Raw genomic sequence first — 24,381 nt, forward strand, 5'->3', positions numbered from 1 at the left:
CTTCATCCGATTCTGTCTCTGTCACTGACTGCTGTTTATCTGACGTGACCAGGGGCGTCGCTAGACCCAATTCACTGGGGCACGTGCTGCTTCGGCACGTGCTGCTCTTCTTCTGAGAGTCCCGGTAGTAAACATGCGCGCCAAAAAAGCAGGCTGCTTGTTACGCGCCGCTCATGCATTGTAAAACCAGCGTAACAGCCTTTTGTTTTGCAAGTGAACAAAACTAAAGTTTAAACAATATGATGGTGACCTTACTAAGCATGCCTCCTGATAGATTTTTTGTACGAAGCAAAAAGGAGGGATGACGAGTCAGGAGGTAAGACTTAACAAATCTAATTATCTGCCATGTGTCAAGTCTACAACAGATAATCCTATAACACATCTTTGTTTTTGTATTTTATTGAATTGTCTATAGAATTTCATTCAAATAAAATTAATATTTATGCACAAGTAATTTCTTAAATGATCTTAGCATCACTCCAGTTGTCTTAACATTGTTTTCCAGTTACATTTAAGACTATTTTGAAGAATAATTGTATAATAATAAGAATACTTTTATTTATAATAAATATAATATACATATGTATATGTATATTATATTTATTATAAATAAAAGTATTCTTATTATTATACAATTATTCTTCAAAATAATAGTGAATAATAGTGTATTTATATATGTGTATTTATATATATATATATATATATATATATATATATATATATACACATAATTTTATATTTAATTTTTTTTAACTAAGCTGAAATAATTTCCTGACATCGCAGTCCTCCCAGTTAAAAAATCCAGTCTGTTCCCTGAACACCCCCATCTGCACTAACCCCCTTTAAACATAAAATGTCTTATAATAATAAAAGCATGAATAATATACATTTTTGAATGCACTGCAATACTGACCAAGTACTGTACACTCTGCACATAATTAATATTGTTTTGTTAAAGTATATAAACAAAGTATAAAAATGGTATAGAACTTTAAGCTTATAGTAAAGATAAAGTACTGAATTAAATGGACAATGTACAACATGCAATATTTAGGAATCGCTATAAAAGCTCAGCCATATGTCAGAAAGTTGTGAAGTTAAAATTACAAAGCTTTTTTTTCTGTGTGATTAGTTTAGGTGCTATACTAAAAAGATTCATATAGTATTCCATAGAATGCATTTCTCCATTTTCCTATCACAAATCAACCTTTTTTTTTCTATCAGACCTGTTTTATTAAGATTAAAATAAGATTTGCTGAACAGATTTAAGACACTGTTTGCATAGTAACACAGTGTCTGATTTGACAGTGACAAATATTAAGCATTCGATTGCTATCTAATGAATACTAAATTATGTGACCAGAGAAAAGGGCTATAAAAATATCTAGCCAGCTAAGGCGTTAGTACTCAAAGTTAATAAGCTCTTTGTCAAAATATTTTCTTCATCAGGCTCTCAATGCTTCATATGTTTTGGCTGCTGACAATTTAAATGTGTGTATTATATCATATCACCTACAGCCATTTCAGACACGAGCTGGTATTTTGAAGAATGTTGTGTAATCACATTGCAGAAGTCAAGCGAGCCTGCTGGCAGACGGTCCTGCTTTCCGACTGGCTGACCCAAAACCCTAGTCTCCAATGGCATTATAACATATTTCTCTAATAGAAAAGAGTCGGTGGTCATGAATCCATCATTACCTGATCATATTCTGAGATTAAACTTCCATTACACATGATTGCGCTTGGCAGTGGTTGCGGGTCGAGTCTAGTTAGTGCGTCAAAATCATGTCCTTTGGAAGATGTTGTGTTGTGGCTTATTGTAACAAGGCTTATCTCATGGGGCCAGTCCTGGCATGAAAATGAGTTTTGCCGATGGGATTTGTGTAGAAGATAACATTAATTTACTGCATTTGGCCGGTGACCGGCGAGGGAATGATTAGCGATAAACTTTCATTATTTCAAGGTGAGCAAAAGTGTCAGTTAGCTGTTGGCAAGATTTTCAAGGATAGAAATAATTAGGACTACTATGACCATGACTAATGAACTATGTACGAGGATGGTTTCATAAGCAGTTTATTTAATTACTTACAAGATGCTCTTGTTTTGTCGTTTTGCCTCTCATTAAGGTTTAACCGATAGTTTTTTTTTTGTTTTTGTTTAGCTTGTTAATGTCTGAAAAGGAAAGCGGAGTTGTTTTTGCATAAAATCTAGTTATGTTCACGTACTGTACAGTGAACAGTGCAGGTTGGCTTGAGAAAGCCTGTGTATTGATCTACTAAGCTTCTATTGAGACTGAATTATAAAATATATACATTCATCGGCCACTTTATTAGGTACACCTTACCAGTACAGGGTTAGCCTTTTGCCTTCAGAACTGCCTTAATCCTTTGTGGCATAGATTAAACACCGGAAGTATTCCTCAGAGATTTTGGTCCATAGTGATATGATAGCATTACACAGTTGCTGAAGATTTGTTCATTCATTCATTCATTTTCTTTTCGGCTTAGTCCCGTTATTAATCCGGGGTCGCAACAGCGGAATGAACCGCCAACTTATCCAGCACATGTTTTGCGCAGCGGATGCCCTTCCAGCTGCAACCCACCTCTGGGAAACATCCATACATACTCACTCACACTCATACACTACGGACAATTTAGCCTACCCAATTTACCTGTACCGCCTGTCTTTGGACTGTGGGGGAAACTAGAGCACCCGGAGGAAACCTACGCGAACACAGGGAGAACATGCAAACTCCACACAGAACTACCAAGTGACCCAGCCGAGGCTCGAACCAGCGACCTTCTTGCTGTGATGCGACAGCACTACCTACTGCACCACTGCGTCGCCTGCAGGTTTGTTGTCTGGTGTAACCCCACCGGTCCTACATCACCCAAACCCGCTCCGAGCTGGGATCGAACTGGTGATTCAGAAATAATGTAATATTCATTTTTTTTAGAGTTGTGAATTTTATTTTTGGCCCTACTATGCTAGCAGAACAATAGAACGGTAGATATAGATTTCTGAAGATCACAAATTATGTTGCCAGAAGTACGTATGGCTGCTTTTCATCTTTAAAATGAACGCGGTATGACACCGTTCCTTTTTGCGCTTACCAGCTGACCGTTTTCCTCCATATGGACAGATTGACCACTGTTGTTAGTTTGCCCAGAAGCTCCCATGTACATCAGCAGTCTTGAGATGACGACGATGGGGTTTTAGTCCAGCGAAGAACAGTTCCCAGAATGTGGGTAAGAAAAAAACAGAAGCCACTTTCTAAAACTGTTGGTTGGGTTTAGGGAAGGCGGAGGGTGGGTCAGTCAATTGGTCAGTCATTCAGGCAGTCAGTCAGTCAGTCAGTCGACAGCGGCCTCTGGTGGATTTACACGAAAACATCAGGTGTGAATGGCACTTGCGAGAGAAATTTGAGATCTCAAAAAGTGTACACGGCGGCTTCTGGTGGATGGACGAAAACAAAAACTGCCAAAATGTACCTGCTTGGACGTATTTGGCGCTCTGCGGAAATGTATACAGCAGTACATCTTCAGAATGAGCCTGGGTAGCGGGTTTGTAACTTATTTTAGGGTCCCCCGACACATTTCCCATCTGGTCTGCACTATTTTCAGTACATTTATTTATATGCATGTGTTGTGAGAATTTGCTGCAGTGTGTGTTTTCAAATTGATGATGTTTTGTCAATTTGTTAATATTTTTTTATATGTATGTGTTTTCTTAACTTGCAGTTCGTTTCTGTATTTGCATTGATTTTTCAGATTTGTGTAGCCAGTAATGCACAAAAAGAAAAAAAAAAATTAAGAAAGCAAAAAGAGATATTTCTAGCTCTTTGAGCAGTACAGACCCACATGTGGGATTATTAATTCTGTTCTTCTAGGAGTATTATTACACCTGTGGAATTTATAATGTACATAAGTTAGAATGTTAGAATGTTAGAATGTAGAAAGTAATGCCAGAATTCTAAGTCAAAATTTCAAACTTGACCACCCTTAATTGAAGCTTGATGAGTTGCCATGGAAACTAAAACTAATTAATTGTTTGTTTCTAAACTTAAGAACAGTTTTTAAAAAAGGGCCATGTTAATGCCAAACAAAACAGTTGTCATACCAACTTGCTACTGTAAACAGAATCTTGCAACGCTTGCTCCGCCTGCGAGTTCCTTTGTCCCATAGCTTTGGAACTGACATTAATGAGTAGTGCTTCATGTAAAAGTTTCAATTGTTTTAACTTAACACAGTGCTCATGTCCGAGCCACTGAAAACATGTGAAACGTAGACGTCAGTGTTTCCAGTACAACTGGCAAATTGTAATCTGATTACATTACGAATTACTGTACTTAATGTAAAAAGTAATCAGATTACTAATTACTTTAAAGTTACTTTTAAAACATGTAAAATATACCTATGAAAATACAAAATAAACAGCAGCTCTTCCAGTAATTTAATATTTACTGAAAAGCATTATGCTGGGTTGATCACAGCAGCTTGATATATTCAAAAGACTTAAATAGATAGTTCGGCCAAAACTTAAAATTCTCTCATCATTCACTTGTTCTAAACTTGTTTATTTTAGAAGAAATCTGGATCCCTGTAACTATTAACATCCATAGTATGAAAAACCACTGGAGTGTTTGGGTGTTTGTCTGATATGTGTATGTGTATATTCCATACAAAGTATGAAGCTGATTGGTCAGTTCTTGTTACATGACTTTCAACTAGGTTCAACTGGAAAATGCGAGCGCACGCAATATCTGCTCCAATATACTCCCACAAAAGATGCAATATGTGAACGGCCCCATAAGCAGCTTCCCTTGACATTCAGAAGATACCTTCATGCCCGATTCTGCACAAAAATCCAATTTAGTGTGTTTTTGGGCGCTGGTGTCCTCCTTGCTGACAAGTATTTTCGTAGAATGTTTTCGATTAAAGGGCTTGAACAAGTTGCTGGTCAAGTTAAAAGCAGTCGAAAGTTCTTTAGAGACTGGACATGACTGAATTTCACAGCGATATTTTTGTTTTTACACTCAATGAAATCAAAGTAATGTCTGTATTTCCACTTGAAGAAGCAAGCACTCTTGACAGCAGCTATTTCAGCTCACATTCTCCAGCAATTTTAAAGCACATGCTTATTAACTGACTTTGGAGTGGAAAACATGATTTAAAAAAGCATTTTTTTCTTCTAAAAACTACAATTATAAAAAATAATTGTAACGTAAGTAATGCAATTACACTGACTTTAGTAACTGTAATCAAGTTACACAAATTTAAAATATAATTCGTTACTTTACTGTGTTCCCCAAAATGTTATTAGAATACAGTAACACGTTACTGTTACACCCAACTCTGGTGGACAAACAGGTCACAGTCAAGCATGTCTTTACATAAACAAGCAATGAAAAAGTAGTACATGGGAATGAAAAATGCATTCTGTGGGAATGGCCACTAAAGCTTTTAAAAATTTCCTTTGCTGTCTTGTGCTTTGAGAACCTGCCTTTTCAAGTCTTTAGCATTTAGCATTTCAGCCAACAGTAGGTCTACATATCATAATTTCATTAATGCTATTGTACCATATGTTTGAGCAATAATAATTCTAGTATTATACTTTTTATAGCATACAATATCGAGAAAATATCATATCGTAAGTTCAGTATTGAGATATACCTAACAATAGCGTTAATGTCTTACACTCACCGGCCACTTTATTAGGTACACCTGTCTAGCCGCTGGTTAACGCAAATTTATAGTCAGCCAATCACATTGGCTATGTGACATGATCAAGACGATCTGCTGCAGTTCAAACCAAGCATCAGAATGGGGAAGAAAGGTGATTTAAGTGACTTTGAACTTGGTTGTTGGTGCCAAATGATAATTCTGCAGCAACTGCATGATGCTATCATGTCAACATGTATGAAAAGTCTAAACAATATTTCCAGAACCTCCATGCCACGAAGGATTAAGTAAGTTCTGACGGCAAAAGCGGGTCTAACCCGGTACTAGTAAGGTGTACCTAATAAAGTGGCCGGTGAGTGTATATATTTCCACTGAAAAAGTGTAGGGAGTGAGAAAAACAGAGTAAATAGGAGATTAATGGGACGAGGAAAACAAGTAAACTGTCTGATTCCGTCATGGCAATGATGCTAGACGGAGCACATACAAATGTTGTTTAGCATGCAGTGGGTTTGGTCCATTAAAGCAGAGCCGTGATGAGGCTACCTGAGGTTGACAGCCAGAGGAGATTGGCCTCCAGGTTTGTTTAGTTTCCTCATTACTGTGAAGGTTACGGACCCCATCAGCAGCACAAAACAATTTTGAAAAGCACACAGATTACCAAAAGTCAGCAAACTTGGCCGGCCTGTCTTAATTAGGGTGAATAGCTCAATCTTTCTCAGCATGCAGTTCTCTGGTAATCCCAGATGAATAGACACATTTCAGTTAAAATTATTGTAAATTGCGAGTTGATTTTCTTGCCCTGAGTATCTGAACAGATGTTGTAGGGACAGTTTAGAAGCTCGTAATGAACGCAGATCATATCAGTCAGTTAGAGTTGTTGAGTTCTTATCCATGTGAGCTGTCCTGGCGCAATAAATTGTGGGACTGGATGTGGACAAGCAAGATTGGGAGAGGAGTTGTACCTTTTTGCTTTATGAAAGATGGTGTTTATGTTGAAGGACGACATAACCAGACAGAAGGATGAATGGTAGAACAGCACAGATTTAAAGGATATGAAAAAGATTATGACTAGACTCTAATTTACATGTCCTTAACTCACAACAGGGTAAAAACTGCTACTGAAGGTGATAAAATGTTTGAACATTAAACATTGCATTGAACATTGAACTTAATAATAATAATAATAATAATAAAAATAATGATTAAATAAGTAAAAACATAAAATTATTTAATTATTTTTTCAAATTTATACATAAATTGTTACATTTATTTAAGGGTTTAATGTGCATGTGTCCAAGATTGCATAACTTGTAACAACTGTAGTGATTATGTAGTCAGTATCCCATTATTCAGTCAAAACAGTCAATGATTATGCTTCCTTTAAAAAGCAGATCAAATCCTAGTAGGTAACTGTTACAAAAATATTTAGATAAAATGAATCAAGTATTTAAAATAATGAAATTTATTTAAACTGAACTGATGAATTCTCTTTAGCCAAACGAACTGAAATGAACTGATTACTAATGATCTGAAGTTAAACCAAACAGTTGTGTTGAACTGATCTGTATAGAGGAGCATTGTAGTGAATGGATTTTTAATCGAATAGAATTGAACTGAACTGAACTACAGTAAAGCCCTGGTCAGATCACAAGATTTTGTCACAATTTCGGCACAGTTTCCGTGACGTAGGGTGTCGTGGGAATTTGTAAACAACAAATGGGCGTCATGTCTCAAGATTCAATCGTTTCTTCTTGTGTAATGTGGCACAGTTCACTGCAACCAATACAATGTCTGCGATGCCTCATGACACCATCGCAGAAAGTCTAGCATCTAGTCCTCGATCTTCACGACGAGTTCCATCACGTGGATGACACTGTGCAATAAGAGCACATCATTTCTCATGCTGCTGTGGCTGCAAATTTATTCAAGAGTGGGTTGCGGGTGGATAAGATCAATCATTGCAAGCTTTAACTACTTTCTCTAAAATATTAAGCTGTTTTGAGCAATTTTATCTGACAGACTGGCACAAATACACAGACATCTGCATTCTCGCAACGAGTTTCTGAGTTCTCTTATCCTTTCAACAGAGTTTGTTCTTTCGAAGTAATCTGGAAACAAGTTCAGTGCTGCGAATTCATTGTAAAAGCCTGTCTTGCTTATTCAAATGACTTTATTAAACTAATTCAATGAAAACTGACCGACGTAATGGATAAATTTGTCATTAAAAATAAAAACAGTTTAATATAAGTTTATCTGAAACTGTGAATATTTCACTTTAATTTATTTAGGCTAGATTTTATTTTATTTAACAAACCAGTTTGTGCTTTGGCGCTGAAGGAGATTGCGGACTGGTTTTGATGCATGTCATCTCAGATGCTATGCGTTATTCTTGTTTATCTAGTAGATAACTGACCAACAAAAATATATTAAAATTGAGGTACATATTATATCAAACAAAATTCATTTCATTTTTTCAAAGAAAAATATAAATTTGTATTTTTTTGTGCTCGTCTACTACTCAACTGTGCGGGTGAATGATTTGTTTTGTTCAGTGGTCATTACTTTGTCTTGAGCATCAGATTTTTCCTTGCTGTTGCTTATGTGCTTTAATTTTCTCTGTTTCACTCACGGCAAATTCAGGCGTTTAATGAGTGGCTAATAAGCAACCCATAGGTGGAAAATATTGCCTAAATTTAGATTTAAAGGAAAATATTTTAATATTACAAAGGAAATATATGTTAGACCCTATCAATGTCATAACGAATGCCTTTAAATAATGTTGCCTAGTTGTTAGCAAGCATCAGTGTTTACTGAGATTGACATAAGATAAAAAACATTGAAATTAATAAGATAAGAAGTATTGTTATAGCAACACTTGTGACTGCTTTGGGAAATAATTCTATTTAACAATAGAAATCATGTGGTCTGACCAGGGCCTAAAGTATACTGAAGTGCAGTAAAATTAACAATAAAATACTTTTCACTTTACTCAACTTTACTGTGATTAGACATAAATTGAGCTGAACTTAAATAAATAAAGTGTAACTATTTAATCAGATATTAACCCTTGAACTGACCTTAATTAAATTTATCCATATTAATTCAGATTAGCTAAATATACTGAACTCACATGAACAGAAATTAATCGACTGAACAGCGATAAACTAAAATGTATTGAACAACACTTCAAACTTACATGCTGATTACAGGAATACATTAAGTTGAAATCAGTGGCTTTACTAGAAAACACAAGTTAAATGTCATGTTTAAGTGAAAAGAGTGAGAGAAAGGCAGCACAAAAAGGTCAATGTGACTTCACCGATTTACATGGTAACAGACTCACTGTGTGTTTTAGATTGAGTTGCTAACTCATTTTGATCTCTGATTGTATCTGAGGTTGTAAGAGCAAAACGATCTCTAAGACAGAGCGAGCAGGCTGAATAATAAAGAGATGTCAACCGCCCGTGCCTTAAAGTTGAACGGAAACCAAACACACACCACCAAGACACCAAGAAAACCTTCAGGAAAATGGACAATGATGGAGAGAGTTTTAGAATGAAGTGAGAGGACAGTCGAAAGTTGCAGTTGGGAAAGTGGAAACATGCAGATGAATATTGTGGCCTGCTGAGACATAGACAAAACTGAAATGAAACTTGCATGATGTTACTTGAATAATCTATACATATTAATCACCCTGATTAAGAATTTATAGTAGAGCTTCAGATCATGAGCCCTAGAGAACAAAAAATGAAGCGAAATCGACATGAAGGCATGAAATAAGCTCTCCTACCAAACTACACTTCATAAACTCCCTCATTAGATATGATCATTTAAAAGAGTCTTATTATAGTTTTTACACTTTCCGGTTCCTTTGGTTTATTTTGTTGCTGTTCGAGCATGAAAGTATAATGTATAATGTATAAAAAAGCACTGATTCTGAACTCCCTCAGAAGCCTCTTTGTAGCCCTAAGCTTTGATAGGGCTCATTCACACCAAATGAGACTTTGCTCCTAAAACCTGTGCTCAGGAATAGTTTGAATAAAAGCACATCAAAAAGCATGAGAGTATTTGGACACAGCCACTGAGCACCTGTAAACAGAAACTTTCAATGATTGTCCCACTTTCGAGTTCTTCTGATTGGTCCACTGCTTTAGAACTGACAGTGATGAGCAGCGCTGCGTGTGAAAGTTGAGGATCATTTAACTTGACACGACAACTAAAAAACGTGGCGCTCGTGTGCATGGTGCACTTCAAAAGATGATAGACACAAGCGTAAAGGTCATAAACGTAAAATGCCTGTTCACATTGAAAAATATAAATGCATTCATGTGTGAACAGCCCCATAGTGTTACATGCACTCTTCAAAATTAAATAATTGGACAGATCACGTATTAGCTGTGTGTTGTTTTTCATGTCATTGTTTTACTGGTCTAATATGCCAATATGCGATTTCTTCCCCAACTGTTTATATTAACATAACCAATTGTATAAACTTGATTATGTTTTTTTGACATAACCTAGCCTATGTATGACTAAAAGGGCATCAAATAAACTTTGTTGGTAATCAGTATTTCTGTACTTAGCCGCCAACATGATGCACCAGTCATCATGATTTGCCAGATCAGGCCACTTTTTTCCAAATATCCACAGTACACTCTGGATGATTTTGGGCCCGTTTTATTGTGTTGTTGTCAATGATGTGCAGTTAGCATGATTACACAGGATTTTAAGCAGAAGTCTGTGTGCTGTGACAAATTGTCATGGTCACCACTGTTGTAGCTGCTGGTGATTTGTTGTACTGTCGCTCTGTGATTGGTGCGAACAGTGTGCTACAGTCTCTACTGTGGAAGACACGTATGGACAACAGCTTGCAGTTTGGCCATCATTGGTACCACTTTCACTTACAAGTGAACAAGTGAAGTGCCATCATTTACAAAATCAAGGTTCGAGGTTCCAGGCCATCATAATTGGCTCTTCATAAAACTCAGATTAAACAGCGGATTTTTCCTTTCTGACATTAACACCTAACACCCGTACTTGGATGGATATGTATATATATATATATATATATATATATATATATATATATATATATATATATATATATATATATATAGAGAGAGAGAGAGAGAGAGAGAGAGAGAGAGAGAGAGAGAGAGAGAGAGTGAGAGAGAGAGAGAGAGAGAGAGAGAGAGAGAGAGAGAGAGAGAGATAAACGATAAAACGGTTAAAGAACGATAAAGCGATAAAACGGTTATAGAACGTTCAAGATGCTGTGCGAGCTCAGCATCCCCTGGGAAGAGAATCACCACCGGTGAAGTGCTCCGAGTTTGCTCAGTAATGTGAGTAATGTTGATCTGTGTCATGCCGACAAACTGTCAGATGTATAAAAAAACAAAAAATGTATATAACACTACAAAAGTGGACCAGGATTAAATAATCCTGCATCTGTCAGTCTCCACTTATGTCAAGAAGAAGGCCAGGGAGGTTACAGTGAAATACTGCCTTTTTTCCTGCGCTACTCCCCATCACAGGATACCTGTCTGCAAGGCTACATTTCAAATTTTACAAAGTGTCCTTTGTAAGTTTATGATTTAAATAATTTTTGTGAATACCAAATGAGAGGATGATCACTTAAAAGCTGACAAAGCAGGACAATAGCGTATGTGATGCGCATGCACGCTCCCGTTTCCTTGTGTGAAATTGTGACTGGAACTGATGTGATCGGTTCTCTTTCAAATAGACTAGACAAAAAGTTAACTGGTTATCTGGGACCTTTAGCCCGAACAGATTACTGTGCATATTTTAGATACATGTCAAAAATATATATTTTTTAAATGTCAATAGTTTTTTTTTTTTTTTTTTTAACTAAAAAGTATAGAATACAGCTATATTTTGCTTGTTTTGACACATTTAAAATTTGTGGCTAAGAAATAATACTTGTTTATGTTTGGTGTGATCAGAGATAAATTTGGTATATCCTTCATTTTGAGCTCTGGAAAGTGATGTGAAATAAAAACTAATTGTAATACGACACTATGAAACCATAACCCATTTGTTCATGCTCATTGAGCAAGCTCATACACGACACACAAAAAGTTAACTGAATGAGGAGGCATGTGGAAATAACTAATTCTAAATCAAGTCATTTTAGCATGTCAAAGTCAAATTTATGCATATTAAATATATTTAATTTAATAATATATATAAAAATTTAATGTCAAGCCCTGATTATTATTAATTTTATTATTGTTATTGTTATTATTATTATTATTATTATTATTATTATTATTATTATTATTATTATTATTATTATTATTATTATTACAGTGAAATATTTTTTAAAATATGATGGGACGAGGCGAGCTTGTGTCGCGGACTCGGTGCAAGAGAGACAAGAACTGTGACACTGTGGCTCCGCCTGCTCTGATCGTACAGGTTTGGTTTTCAGCAGCGGTGTGGAAGGAGCCTCCACTTTTTCTGTAACAAGCTACAAGTCGTTTAGCTAACTAACTTAAACTTACTTATCAAACAAAACATTGATTCACTAGCTTTTCTTAATGGTATTACAACAGTAGAATAAAGCCCAAGCTGGATATATAGCGTTTTGCAAAAAAATAAAACATTTATTATGTTGTGTTGTGTACGTTCTGGCCAAAACTAACTCAGAAACTTATTATTATTAATCAATCTTTGTATATACTATTCCATATATTCTAATGTATTTTTTACCAATTTAAGATGTTTGACAATGTTAAGATAATGTGTTGCATTTTATCATGGTTTTTGACTTATTTATGAACTATTTATGGACATAAAATTAAATAAAAAATATCCTGGATTTGAAGAATATTGTGTTCCTGGCCCTCACTGAGCTTAAGTAATAGTTTAATGTCTAAAATTGTGAATTAACTTGACTGTTGATATCTTAAATAATAATGTCAAATAACCAACATTTCTCAAAATGGATATATCTCGTTTTGCAACAAAACTCTTCATATATATATATATATATATATATATATATATATATATATATATATATATATATATATATATATATATATATATATATATAAATATATATATATAGTTGAAGTCAGAACTATTAGCCTTTTTTTATTATTTTATTTTATTTTATTCTTTGACCAGAACCCATATCATCATCTGGTTTGCTATTGCTCTAGACTGGGGGTGGTTGTATGTAAAGCCTCATTTGCAAATATATGATTGCATATCATCTGTATCGGGCGACGCAGTGGCGGAGTAGGTAGTGTTGTCGCCTCACAGCAAGAAGGTCGCTGATTTGAGCCTCGGCTGGGTCAATTGCCGTTTCTATGTGGAGTTTACATGTTCTCCCTGCGTTCGCATGGGTTTCCTCCGGGTGTTCCAGTTTCCCCCCCACAGTCCCAAAGACATGTGGTACAGGTGAATTGGGTAGGCTAAATTGTCCGTAGTGTATGAGTGTGAATGAGTGTGTGTGGATGTTTCCCAGGGATGGGTTGCGGCTGGAAGGGCATCCGCTGCATAAAACAATGCTGGATAAGTTGGCAGTTTATCCCGCGGTGGCGACCCCAGATTAATAAAGGGACTAAGCCGACAAGAAAATGAATGAATGAATGGATATCATCTGTATCAATAAAAATATTTTGTGCATGCATATAAAGAGTATTTAGAGTATTTAACATTTTTACACAGTTTAAAGAACAGTGAAACAGTAAAATAAAATAAAATTTCAATATTAGAATTTAAAATAAACATTTCTATTTAAATATATTTTTAAAGAGCAGTTTATTCCTGTGGTGTTGGTTTTAATTTTCAGCCTCATTACTTCCGTCTTCAGTGTCGCATAAGGCTTCAAAAATCAATGTTGCTTGGAAAACATCAATGATGAACCGATCGATGATGAAAACGGTTGTTCTTTCTATTTTTTCAGGATTTTTAATGAATAGTGTGTTTATAAGAACAGCATTTAATTAAATAGGAATCTTTTAGTAATCGATCAGCCTTAAAAAGTCTCAAACCTCTGAACAGCGTATATAATGACCTCACACTTCCATCATCGAAGCAGGACAATTCCTCTAATCAGAGAGATGCTTTCAGGCTCATCTCACAAAATGGCCGGCCCAGACTGGGGCCGCCCCTCTCTTCACAGGTTCAGTCCCCTGTGTATTATTAATGACTGCATGTTTCAGGCTGGACAGAATCGGGTCTCTTGGGTTCAAGGGTGGCTGTTTAATGCCTAGAGGCTGGCTTTGGAGAGATAGAGGGTGATGGATGGCTAGGAAAGAGGGAGCAGAGCCTGGAGGAGAGAGTGAAGGAGGTAATAGTGAACAGCAATAACCAGATCCACTTTGCTTTTTGTCTCATTCTCGTTCTTATATCCCAGCCCTTTCCATGAATATATACGCTTTGGTGTGACATTAAATTTGTAAAAAAAATAAAAAAAAAAAAAAAAAAATTAAAAAAAATTATAATAATAAGAGGAAAGCATTAGAGGTGTCAACATGAAGTCATGGATCCATCCTGCTTGTGTGACTTGAGTGGGATTTTCTTAGCACACGTTGGACCCTTCATTACCAATGGAGCATTGTTTAAACCCAACACCCAACTTTAGTATTCTTACAGACCATATCTACTCCTTTATGGCCACAGTAAACCCATCTACTACTTATCCTGTAGGAAACACACCATGCATTGAACACAAATGATCTCTTTCAGCATTCATTTCTCAAACATGACAATGAGTTGCACTAAACTCAAGGTTTGGATCATAAATCTGCAGCAACTATGTTATGCAGTCATGGCCATAGCCAGGGTTTCAGAATTATTGAGGTCTGGGTTTAGGTTAAGAGTTATGTTATAATAACCTAGTTATTAGTTATGGGTTCTAAAAAGATGTTGGAGGGTTTGTTAATGATGAGTGAACATCCATCGTGGAGAAGGGTCATCAAGTATGTCACAAGGTAGGTGTCCGGACTAGCCAAAGGGATCTACTCAGAGATTTTGTCTGTCCCTGTAGATAATGCAGAAATCAAGTCTAGTGCTCTTGACTCATTGATGACCAGGACAACTATCTGGATACGGGTTATGTGATCCTTGGTGTAAGGAGAGACAGAAAGACCAACATGAGTGTCGTTGAAATTAATTTTTGTAATTTTTTGGGTGTTCACACAGCCAACAATCCATTAGAAGATTTGGAATTTCCATTTTTTTATGGTAGTCCAAAGATGTCTCTTTGATCTAGACCAGAGGGTCTCAACCTTTTCACTTCAGGGCGCACCTTTCTCTCCAAAAATGTTCTGAAATTATATATATATATATATATATAAATACATACATACATACACACATACATACACACACACACACACACACACGCACACACACACACACACACACACACACACACACACACATATATAATATATATATAATAATATATATATATATATATATATATATATATATAATTTCATATAATGCATGCATGTTCCCCCCTGTGGTTTGCGTGGGTTTCCTCCGGTGCTCCGGTTTCCCCCACAAGTCCAAAGACACGTGGTATAGGTGAATTGGATATGCTAAATTTGACCATAGTGTATATGTGTATGGATGTTTCAAAGTGATTGGTTGCAGCTGGAAGGGCATCTGCTGTGTATAGTGGATAAGTTGACAGTTCCACTGTGGCGACCCCAGATTAATAAAGGGAATAAGCCAAAGAGAAAATGAATGAATGAATGATGACAGCAAATAATATATGACTAGATATTTTTCAAAACAAATAAGAAAAAAATAATATCAGAAGAAAAAATAATATCAGACATACTGTGAAAATTTCCTTGCTCTGTTAAATATTATTTGGGAAATATATAAAAAAATAAAATAAAAGGTGGGCTAATAATTATATAATAATAATAATAATAATAATAATAATAATTATTATTATTATTATTATTATTATTATTATATACATTTTTGTACACACACACAAATTGAAAGCTTCTAAATTCTTAGTTATTCTTTACAACTGCAGAGTATTTGGGCCTTTTCTAAGTAAGACAAAAAAACCTGCTGGTTTAAATTGGACTGATGGCTATTCATCTATTGATTACTTTTCATATACATTAAAAAATAAACTAAGAAATGTAAAATACAGTACAAACTCTCTAAATTTGGGGACACAGCGGTTGGGTTTGTAGCTGGATATGAGCCTATTGGAGTTCGCTGACAGGAACAGTGAACAGTCTGTTCACATACTGAAACACCATCAAGTCTCGCTTGATTCTCGTGTACAGTTAATAACAGTCCACTATAAACCCTTGCAGGACATTAATTTGAACATTGCAAAGTGTCACACAAAGAGAGCATGCATAGTTTCATGAATCAACAGACTTGTACGACTCTGATACGCTATGAGTCGCAAGATGCGAGGCATGCGTGAGCTGGTTATTATAACTCTAATCATCGTTACCTTTACATTTGCCTACCGTTTCTTTTATACAACTGAGAATGTAGTCCTAGTCGGCGTGCAGCAGTTGGAAGTTCAAGCCACAGTTTGGGTTTGTATTAACAGTGAAGCTGTTTTTTGCACAGAGTCAGAAGGTATCAATCATCGAAAACAGGAAATGCCATTACTTAGATCATTTGTAAATAACGCGTTTAATAATAAAATCAAATAATTATAGTATAATATTTAAGTTTATTTTAAGCGATCTTGCGGCCCACCTGCAGAATTGCTGAGACTCACTAGTGGGCCACGGCCAACTGGTTGAGAATCCCTGATATAGATTTAAAACTTCTTCATAATGTTTGGATTTTTTTTTTTCCAGAATCAGCTTGTTCTACAAATTGTGCATTAGTGTTACATGCTACTGTTTTAATAGCATTGATAGTGTTTCTAGTGGATAATGTCAGTATGGAATTAATGTTTTTCATTGCCTTACTGAATGTGACATCCTGTAAGCAATAACCTGTCCATGAGGTCTTTGGGTTACTCTTTAACAACAGAAAATTTCCCACTTTTTTTTTTACATTTTTTAGCAGAAAAGACCATTCCAAAGATGCTTATAATAGCTGAATCTGGCAACATGGCAGAGGCTGCACTAACAGCTCTCTCAAGCTTGTTCACTCCACCAGAGTCTCGCAGTGATCATTTTCATGTCACGAACACAAACTGTCTTGCAAACTGTCTAAACTTAATTATACATGCAGACGCTCATTTGAGGAGTTAAAAAAAAACTGACAGAAGCCCAGACCTGGTTGACCTCATAGCTGGCTCCAGGCCTGAATGCAATCATGTCAAAATAGTCTGTGGAGTTTTTCCAGCACTCCATCAGTCTATGGCACAAAGAACAAAGGAAGTACTAAATGCAAAATGGTGGTCCAGAACATCATCTTTTACAACATAGGCTAATTCTGAAAACGTAGCGCTATATACTCTTTTGGAGGTCACGAGTTATATAGCGCTTACCAGCTAACCACGTACCTCCATGTGGACGGCTTTCCCGCTGTTACCAATTTGTCCATTTATCTTACCATGTACGTCGATGAACTTGAGACGGCAGAGAGGAGTTGATCACGACAATGGGGTTCGAGTCCGGTGAGGAACGTTTCCAGAAAGCTGGTAAGACAAAAACAAAAATCCAAAAAATAAATAAACAAGTAAATAACAGGGGAGAATGTGGTAAAATCTGAAAGTGTTGGTCAACCTGTGCTTTTGAAAACACTATTGGATCAGCCAGTCAGTCAGTTAGTCAGTCGACAGTGGTCTCTGGTGGGTTTACGTGAGAACAGCAAGCGGAATGGCACTCGTGAGAGAAATTTGAGAACTCAAAAAGCATACACAGTGGTGGATTTGCAAAAACAAAAACTGCAAAAAAACTTACTTACTGGGACGTATTTGTCACTCTCCAGAAATGTATATAGGGGTACATTTTCAGAATGAGCCTGGGTTGATGTTTTGTATCCCGTTACGGAAAGTACCTTACAGTAGCAGCAGAAATATGACTCCCATTACACACCTAGAAATAATATGCAGAGATTTAAATGACCTCTCTTTTTCACTTTATATCACACTCTGTCATTCGAATCCTTGCTTTTTCTGTCATATACTGTTCTTTCATTTTGCTTGGTCTCATGTTTGATGTTCTCTCTTCTCACACTGAATCATATTTTCAGCTTTTCCCATAGGAGCAGTCCAGAATGTTGAGCCTTCTACTTTATTTCCTTTCCGTGACAGTTTTCAGTTACTATGAAAGAAATATGATGCTCATGTCTGAATCAGTATCTTTCTCACTCTCTTTCTGTCTGTTTTGTTCAGTCTGTTACCTTAATGCCTGTCTCTTTCTGTCTGTTTTCTGAGTGAAAATGAGCTTCTGTCATAGGTGTTGATTAATGTGTGACCTGCAGCTCTCCACAACAACAAATACTAGCCTTATTTTATGTGGTTTTTTTAAACAAGAGCTGCTATCTGTCAGACTGGCCTTAGTCTCTGTTTTTGAAATTACATGCTCACTTCTATTTAAATTTTATAAAGGGAATTGAGTATTTGATGTGATGTGTATTGGCAAGCTGTCTTATTATTTAGGGCCATTCATTATCATACACCTGGCACAATAAGGTGCAAGACGTGTTTGTCGTGATGTGTTGCTATTTTCACACCAGCGCACACTAATTTTCTCATTTTGCACCACATTGTTTAATTAGCAAATCCATTTACACCACTTTGTGGACTCATGGGTGTTCTGGTCTAGAAAAGAGATGTGTTAAGGGGCATTGTTGATATGTTGGCTATTTTGAGTAACTAAAACATACAGTTGAAACAGGTCTAAAGTCCAGTGCAGAGTGCGTTAGTTGTGCACCTCACTTACACATTGCTTAATATTCAATTCAATTCAATTCACCTTTATTGTATAGCGCTTATACAATGTAGATTGGTCAAAGCAGCTTCACATATAAGGTCATAGTAAATAGGAACAGTGTAGTTCAGTTTGTAGTGTTTAAGTTCAGTTCAGTTGAGCTCAGTTCAGTGTGGTTTAATAATCAATACTGAGAGTCCAAATATTGAAGGGCAAATCCAACAATGCGCAGCTCTACAGATCCCGAACCATGCAAGCCAGTGGCGACAGCGGAGAGGGAAAAAAAACTTCACTAATGGCGGAAGTGAAGAAAAAAAAAACCTTGAGAGAAACCAGGCTCAGTTGGGCACGATCATTTTAATTTCTCCGCTGGCCAAACGTCTTGTGCAGAGCTGAAGTCTCAGTGGCGGAGGCTGGAAGCTGGCGGAGGCTGGAAGCTGGCCTCAGCGAAGACTCGTCTGTCTCTGGAGCGTCACAGGAATCAGTCTTATGTTCTCCACTCTTCCATGACCATCACAGTAGCTGCTCAGGATTCGGCCTGGTCCAGGATATGGAAACCTTGGGATCATCTCGTCGTTGGTCTTGGATCGAATCATTGACTCTGCATAGTCTGAGGGCCTCAGCATGAGTATCCCCAGGTGGAAATGGAGAATAAGAAAATAATAGCGTAGCTGATGTTCACAGTGTATATCAACAAGATGCATAACCTGTGTGGAAGCCCCCTAAGTGTTGCACTAAGTGTATGCTTTACTGAACAGATAGGTCTTTAATCTTGTTTTGAATTGGGAGAGTGTGTCTGAGCCCCGGACGTTATCAGGAAGGCTATTCCAAAGTTTAGGAGCTATAAATGAGAAGGCTCGACCCTCCTTTACTCGACTTTGCTATTCTAGGCACTACCAGAAGCCCTAAGTTTTGAGACCTTAAGAGCGAGTTGGATTGTAGTGAGACAGAAGATTGGTTAGATGAGCTAGGAGCTAGATTATTTAAAGCTTTATATGTAAGAAGCAATATTTTTAATTCAATACGAAACTTAACAGGCAGCCAGTGTAAGGAGGATAAAATTGGTGTGATGTGATCAAATTTTCTAGACCTGTTAAGAACTCTGGCAGCTGCATTTGTACTAATTGAAGTTTGTTAATAGAGGATGCTGGGCAGCCAGCAAACATAGCATTACAGTAGTCCAGCCTAGAAGTCATAAAAGCATGGACTAGCTTTTCTGCATCTGAGATGGATAGCATACTTCGTAACTTAGCGATATTTCTCAGATGAAAGAAAGCAGTTTTTGTGACATGGGATATATGATTTTTAAAAAGTTAAATTGCTGTCTAATATGACACCCAGATCTTTTATAGTAGAGCTAACGCTAACTTTGTATCCTCTAATTGTAGGTCGAGTTGTGAGATCTGCTGTGTACAGGATTTAGGCCCAATAAGTAATAATTCTGTTTGTCTGAGTTTAAGAGAAGATAATTGTTGGTCCATCCAGTCTTTAACATCTTTAATACACTCAGTTAGCTTGGACAGTTTAGACGTCTCATCAGGTTTAGTTGAAATATATAATTGAGTATCATCTGCATAGCAGTGAAAGCTGATCCCATGTCTTCTAATAATGTCTCCCAGGGGTAGCATGTATATTGGAAAACAGCAAAGGGCCTAAAACTGATCCTTGAGGCACCCCGTATTTTACTGGGCTGATTTGTGAAGGGCTGTCCATTAATATCACAAACTGGTAACGATCAGATAAGTATGACTTAAACCATTGTAGGGCCTGTCCCTGGACACCTGTAGACTTTAAGCGATTAATAAGGATACCATGGTCAATGGTGTCAAAGGCCGCACTAAGATCGAGTAGAACTAATAGCGAGATGCACCCTTGGTCAGCAGCTAAGAGTAAATCGTGGTTATTTTCACTAATGCAGTTTCTGTACTGTGATGAGCTCTGAAACCTGACTGAAACACTTCAAAAACATTGTTCGTCTGCAGAAAGCATAATTGAGCAGAAACAACTTTTTCTAGTATTTTAGATATAAATGGAAGGTTTGAAATAGGCCTATAATTAGCTAAGTTGCCTGGGTTCCAGTTGTGGTTTCTTAATAATAGGTTTAATAACAGCTAACTTGTAGGGATTTGGAACATGGCCTAAAGATAAAGAAGAGTTGATAATGGTTAAGAAGAGGTTCTCTCCTATAACAGGTAGCAATTCTTTCAATAACTTTGTTGGAATTGGGTCCAATATACACGTAGCTGATTTAGAGCTATTTATAATTTTGTCTATCTCTTCCTGTTCTATGATTTTAAAGCACTGTAGGTATTTAGATTCAGTGGCGTGTTTACTGGATCTGAAGTATAAGGCGGTGCAGAAAGTTTAATATCTCCTAATTTCTGTCTAAAGCCTTTTATTTTATCACTGAAAAAATTCATGAAGTCATCACTACTAATTTGCGGTGGAACGTTTTGTTCCAAAGATGACCGATTATTGTTAATTAGCAATGAAGTTAATAAGAATCTAGGATTGTTATGATTATTTTCTATCAGTTTGCGGAGGTGCTCAGCCTGGCAGATTTTAAAGCCCTGGACATACTGTCTTTGTACGCAATTCTAATGACTTCTAAATTAGTTTTTTCCATTTACGCTCCAGGGCACGGGTTGCTGTTTTGAGAGTGCGGGTATGACTATTATACATGGTGTAGTTTTATTCTCTCTAGCCTTTTTAGTTTGATGGGTGCCACGGTATTTAGAGGTGCTAGTAAAGATGGCATCCATACTGCTGGTTACTACATCAAGGTCATTTGCGTTTGCGGGGCATTTCGAAGTAGAGAAGATCAGGTAAGTTATTTATAAATTCATTTTTGGTGGATGGAACAATAGTTCTACTAGTGCGATATATTGGAGCGGATCTGCTAATTTCAGGTAAACACAGCTTATGTAGTAAGAGGTAGTGTCTGTAATACATCACTTTGTGGTATAATGTCTACATCAATGACCTCAATTCCATAAGACAGAATTAGATCTAGTGTATGCTTTAGGCGATGGGTTGGACCAATAACATTTTGCTTTATTCCTAGTGAGAGCAGTAAGTCCATAAACGCGAGCCCTAATGTGTCGTTAGCGTCATCTATGTGGATGTTAAAGTCTCCTACAATTAGTATTTTATCAGTTTTAACTAGTAAGTCAGAGATAAAATCAGAAAACTCTTTTAGAAAATTGACATAGGGTCCTGGGGTCCATATATGGTGATAGAGCGAGAGATAACATAGGTATTTGCATAGTGTTTGGAAGGACAACATAAAGCGCTAATACTTCAAAGGAGCTAAACATAAGTCCGTTTCTCTGATTAACATTAAGAATATCACTAAAGATTGACACGACTCCACCACCACGACCAGTTTGACGAGCCTCATGTTTATATAAGAATCCTGGGAAGAGTTTGCTTTACTTAAACTAATATAGTCATTTGTTTCAGCCAGGTTTCAGTGAGACAGAGTGCATTAAGATTGTTATCTGTTATTATTTCATTTATGATAAGTGCTTTAGGTGCTAGTGACCTGATGTTTAGGAGAGCAAGCTTCATGAAATTTGTATTTTCACTTTTTAGTGGTTTTTCTGGTTTAATTTTTAATAGATTATTTCTGGAGCACACAGTACGTTTGTTTCTTGATCTAATAATGCGAGGAACAGACACAGTCTCTATGGGGTTAGCTATGTATGCATTACTGTTATTTATGTGGGACGAATAGGACTCTGTATGGCTAAATTGTGAATTTTGTGAGTTTTACTTACTAGTCAGATAGAGCGAAGTATTCTGGAGATATTGTCCGACAGGAGTTCAGCTCCAGCTCGACGGGGTGCAGCCCGTCAGCGCGAAAAGCCTAGGACGCTCCCAGAAAGATTCCAGTTATTGGCAAAGAGCAATTTCTGTTCTTCACACTATGTTAATAGCCATCATTCAGAGCAAAAAGTCTACTGAACCTTTCATTTCCTCGGCAGTAGGTAAGAAGCGGTCCAAAAAACGATGATGCTGCATGGCGGGCGAGGTGCGTCGAACCGTCTCGATCAGGCTCCTTAAGTCCTTCTTCAGGATCTCCGTCTGCCGGAGGCCCGGTGTCGTTCGTCCCCACGTGGAGGACGACGGCACAGAGGCTCTCGGCAGCACTCAGGATAGTAGGTATCTGTGTAGAAATATTCTTAAACTCGGGCACCAGGGGAAGCAGAAAGTGTGTATTTTGTTACCTTTGGAGGAAGCGGAGCGGACGTGGCGCCGATTGAGTCGCCAATGATGGCCACATCGCGAACCCGTCTTGCGGAGAGGGGCGAAGCGGTTCTCCGTGGGGATCTCGAACACCGGAGGAGGAGACGTTCTGCCCCGGGACCTGGTAAGCACCTTACGCGGACTGCACCCAGGGGCCGTGGTAGCCGGGTGTCGGCGTGAACGACGCCTGGGCGAACCGCGTCCTCTGTGCGCTGGGGCCTGGACAGAGAAGCACACGGGGTTGAGGAGGCAGGAGGATTGTCGTTGTATCGAACACTTACCTCAGACCAGCGAGTACGGGTTAAGAGCATAGCCCTGATGCCCTATCGCTTCGTCTCCAGCGAGCGAATCTGGGACTCCCACTGCTTCCAGCTCCAGCTCCAGCGCCTCCATCGATGCTTCTCCTGCACTCAAGGACAGACACGCAAGCGACATTGTACAAGGTGAAGAGCCAAAGCCAGTAAGTGAGAAAATAAGTGAGTGAAAGAGGTTGGTAGCTTTAGCTGACCAGCGGAGCTAGCAGGCTAAAGCAGGTGCTAGCAGGCTAGCAGGCTAAAGCTACAAACACCAGGCGGATGTTCGAGAGAGACAGAACGTTTAAAAGTAGATTTGATTGTATGAGTGTGTTAAGGGATTGTTCACCCCCAAGTAGGAGAGATAAATATTTAGTGAATGAGGTATTTTATGATAAAAATGTAAATTGCGAATCTAAACTCCAAACAAACGCAGCGAGGCTACCGTCCGGTGACAGCGACTGTGACGTCACTCGAGCATGCGCCACAGGATGTACAGCAATACACAATATCTTTTCAAATGAAAAAGTATTAAAGGATTAAAATATTACAAAACATATTACTTTCTACATAAATATAAAAAACCACGGCCTCCATGCTTCATCTCAGGTTTTTTTTTAAAATAGTTTCTTCACGACAACTTGCATTTGTATATTGTTATTATTATTACTATTATAAACAATAATTATTATGATTTTATTAAATGCATATTGTTTTATTTATTACAAGCTTAGATTTGTCCACCTGTCCTGTTGTTGGACCATATGGGACATGGCATGTGTGTTTGGATATAACTCTAAATTAGAACTGGTCTTAGGAATTAGAAATGGTCTTTAGTGGAGTGAGTTTCCACCCTTTTCTTACTTGAAAAAATGAGAATGAGAAAGTAAAGAGGCTGATAAGAGGAGGGCTCAGTCTTTATCCTCGCACTGCAGATGCTCTATTTAACTGTTTTATTGCTAGTGAAGTGTTCCGGTTTTTCCACTTACAAAGTCCGCCATGTGAGTAGTAAATGTGCCAAGGCGCAACACAACCGACCCTTAAAGGGAATGGGAGATGAGACTCTGATTTGACTCTAATCTCTCAAAACACACCCATAACTCATTAAGAGAATAAGCACAATTCTAGATCATGTGCCACGGCGCAGAGCATATTTTTCTGTCCTTAAAATAACAAAAGTGGATTTGGACACGCCCTTAATGCTTTTATGCCATGTGCTTTAGACTTTGCACCTAGATCATTAAAATAGAGCCCTTTATCTGTACAAATTACTAGTACCAATTTGCAATCTGTACTTTAGAC

This window comes from Danio aesculapii, chromosome 23 (genome assembly GCF_903798145.1).
Source record: "Danio aesculapii chromosome 23, fDanAes4.1, whole genome shotgun sequence".
Lineage (NCBI taxonomy): Eukaryota > Metazoa > Chordata > Actinopteri > Cypriniformes > Danionidae > Danio > Danio aesculapii.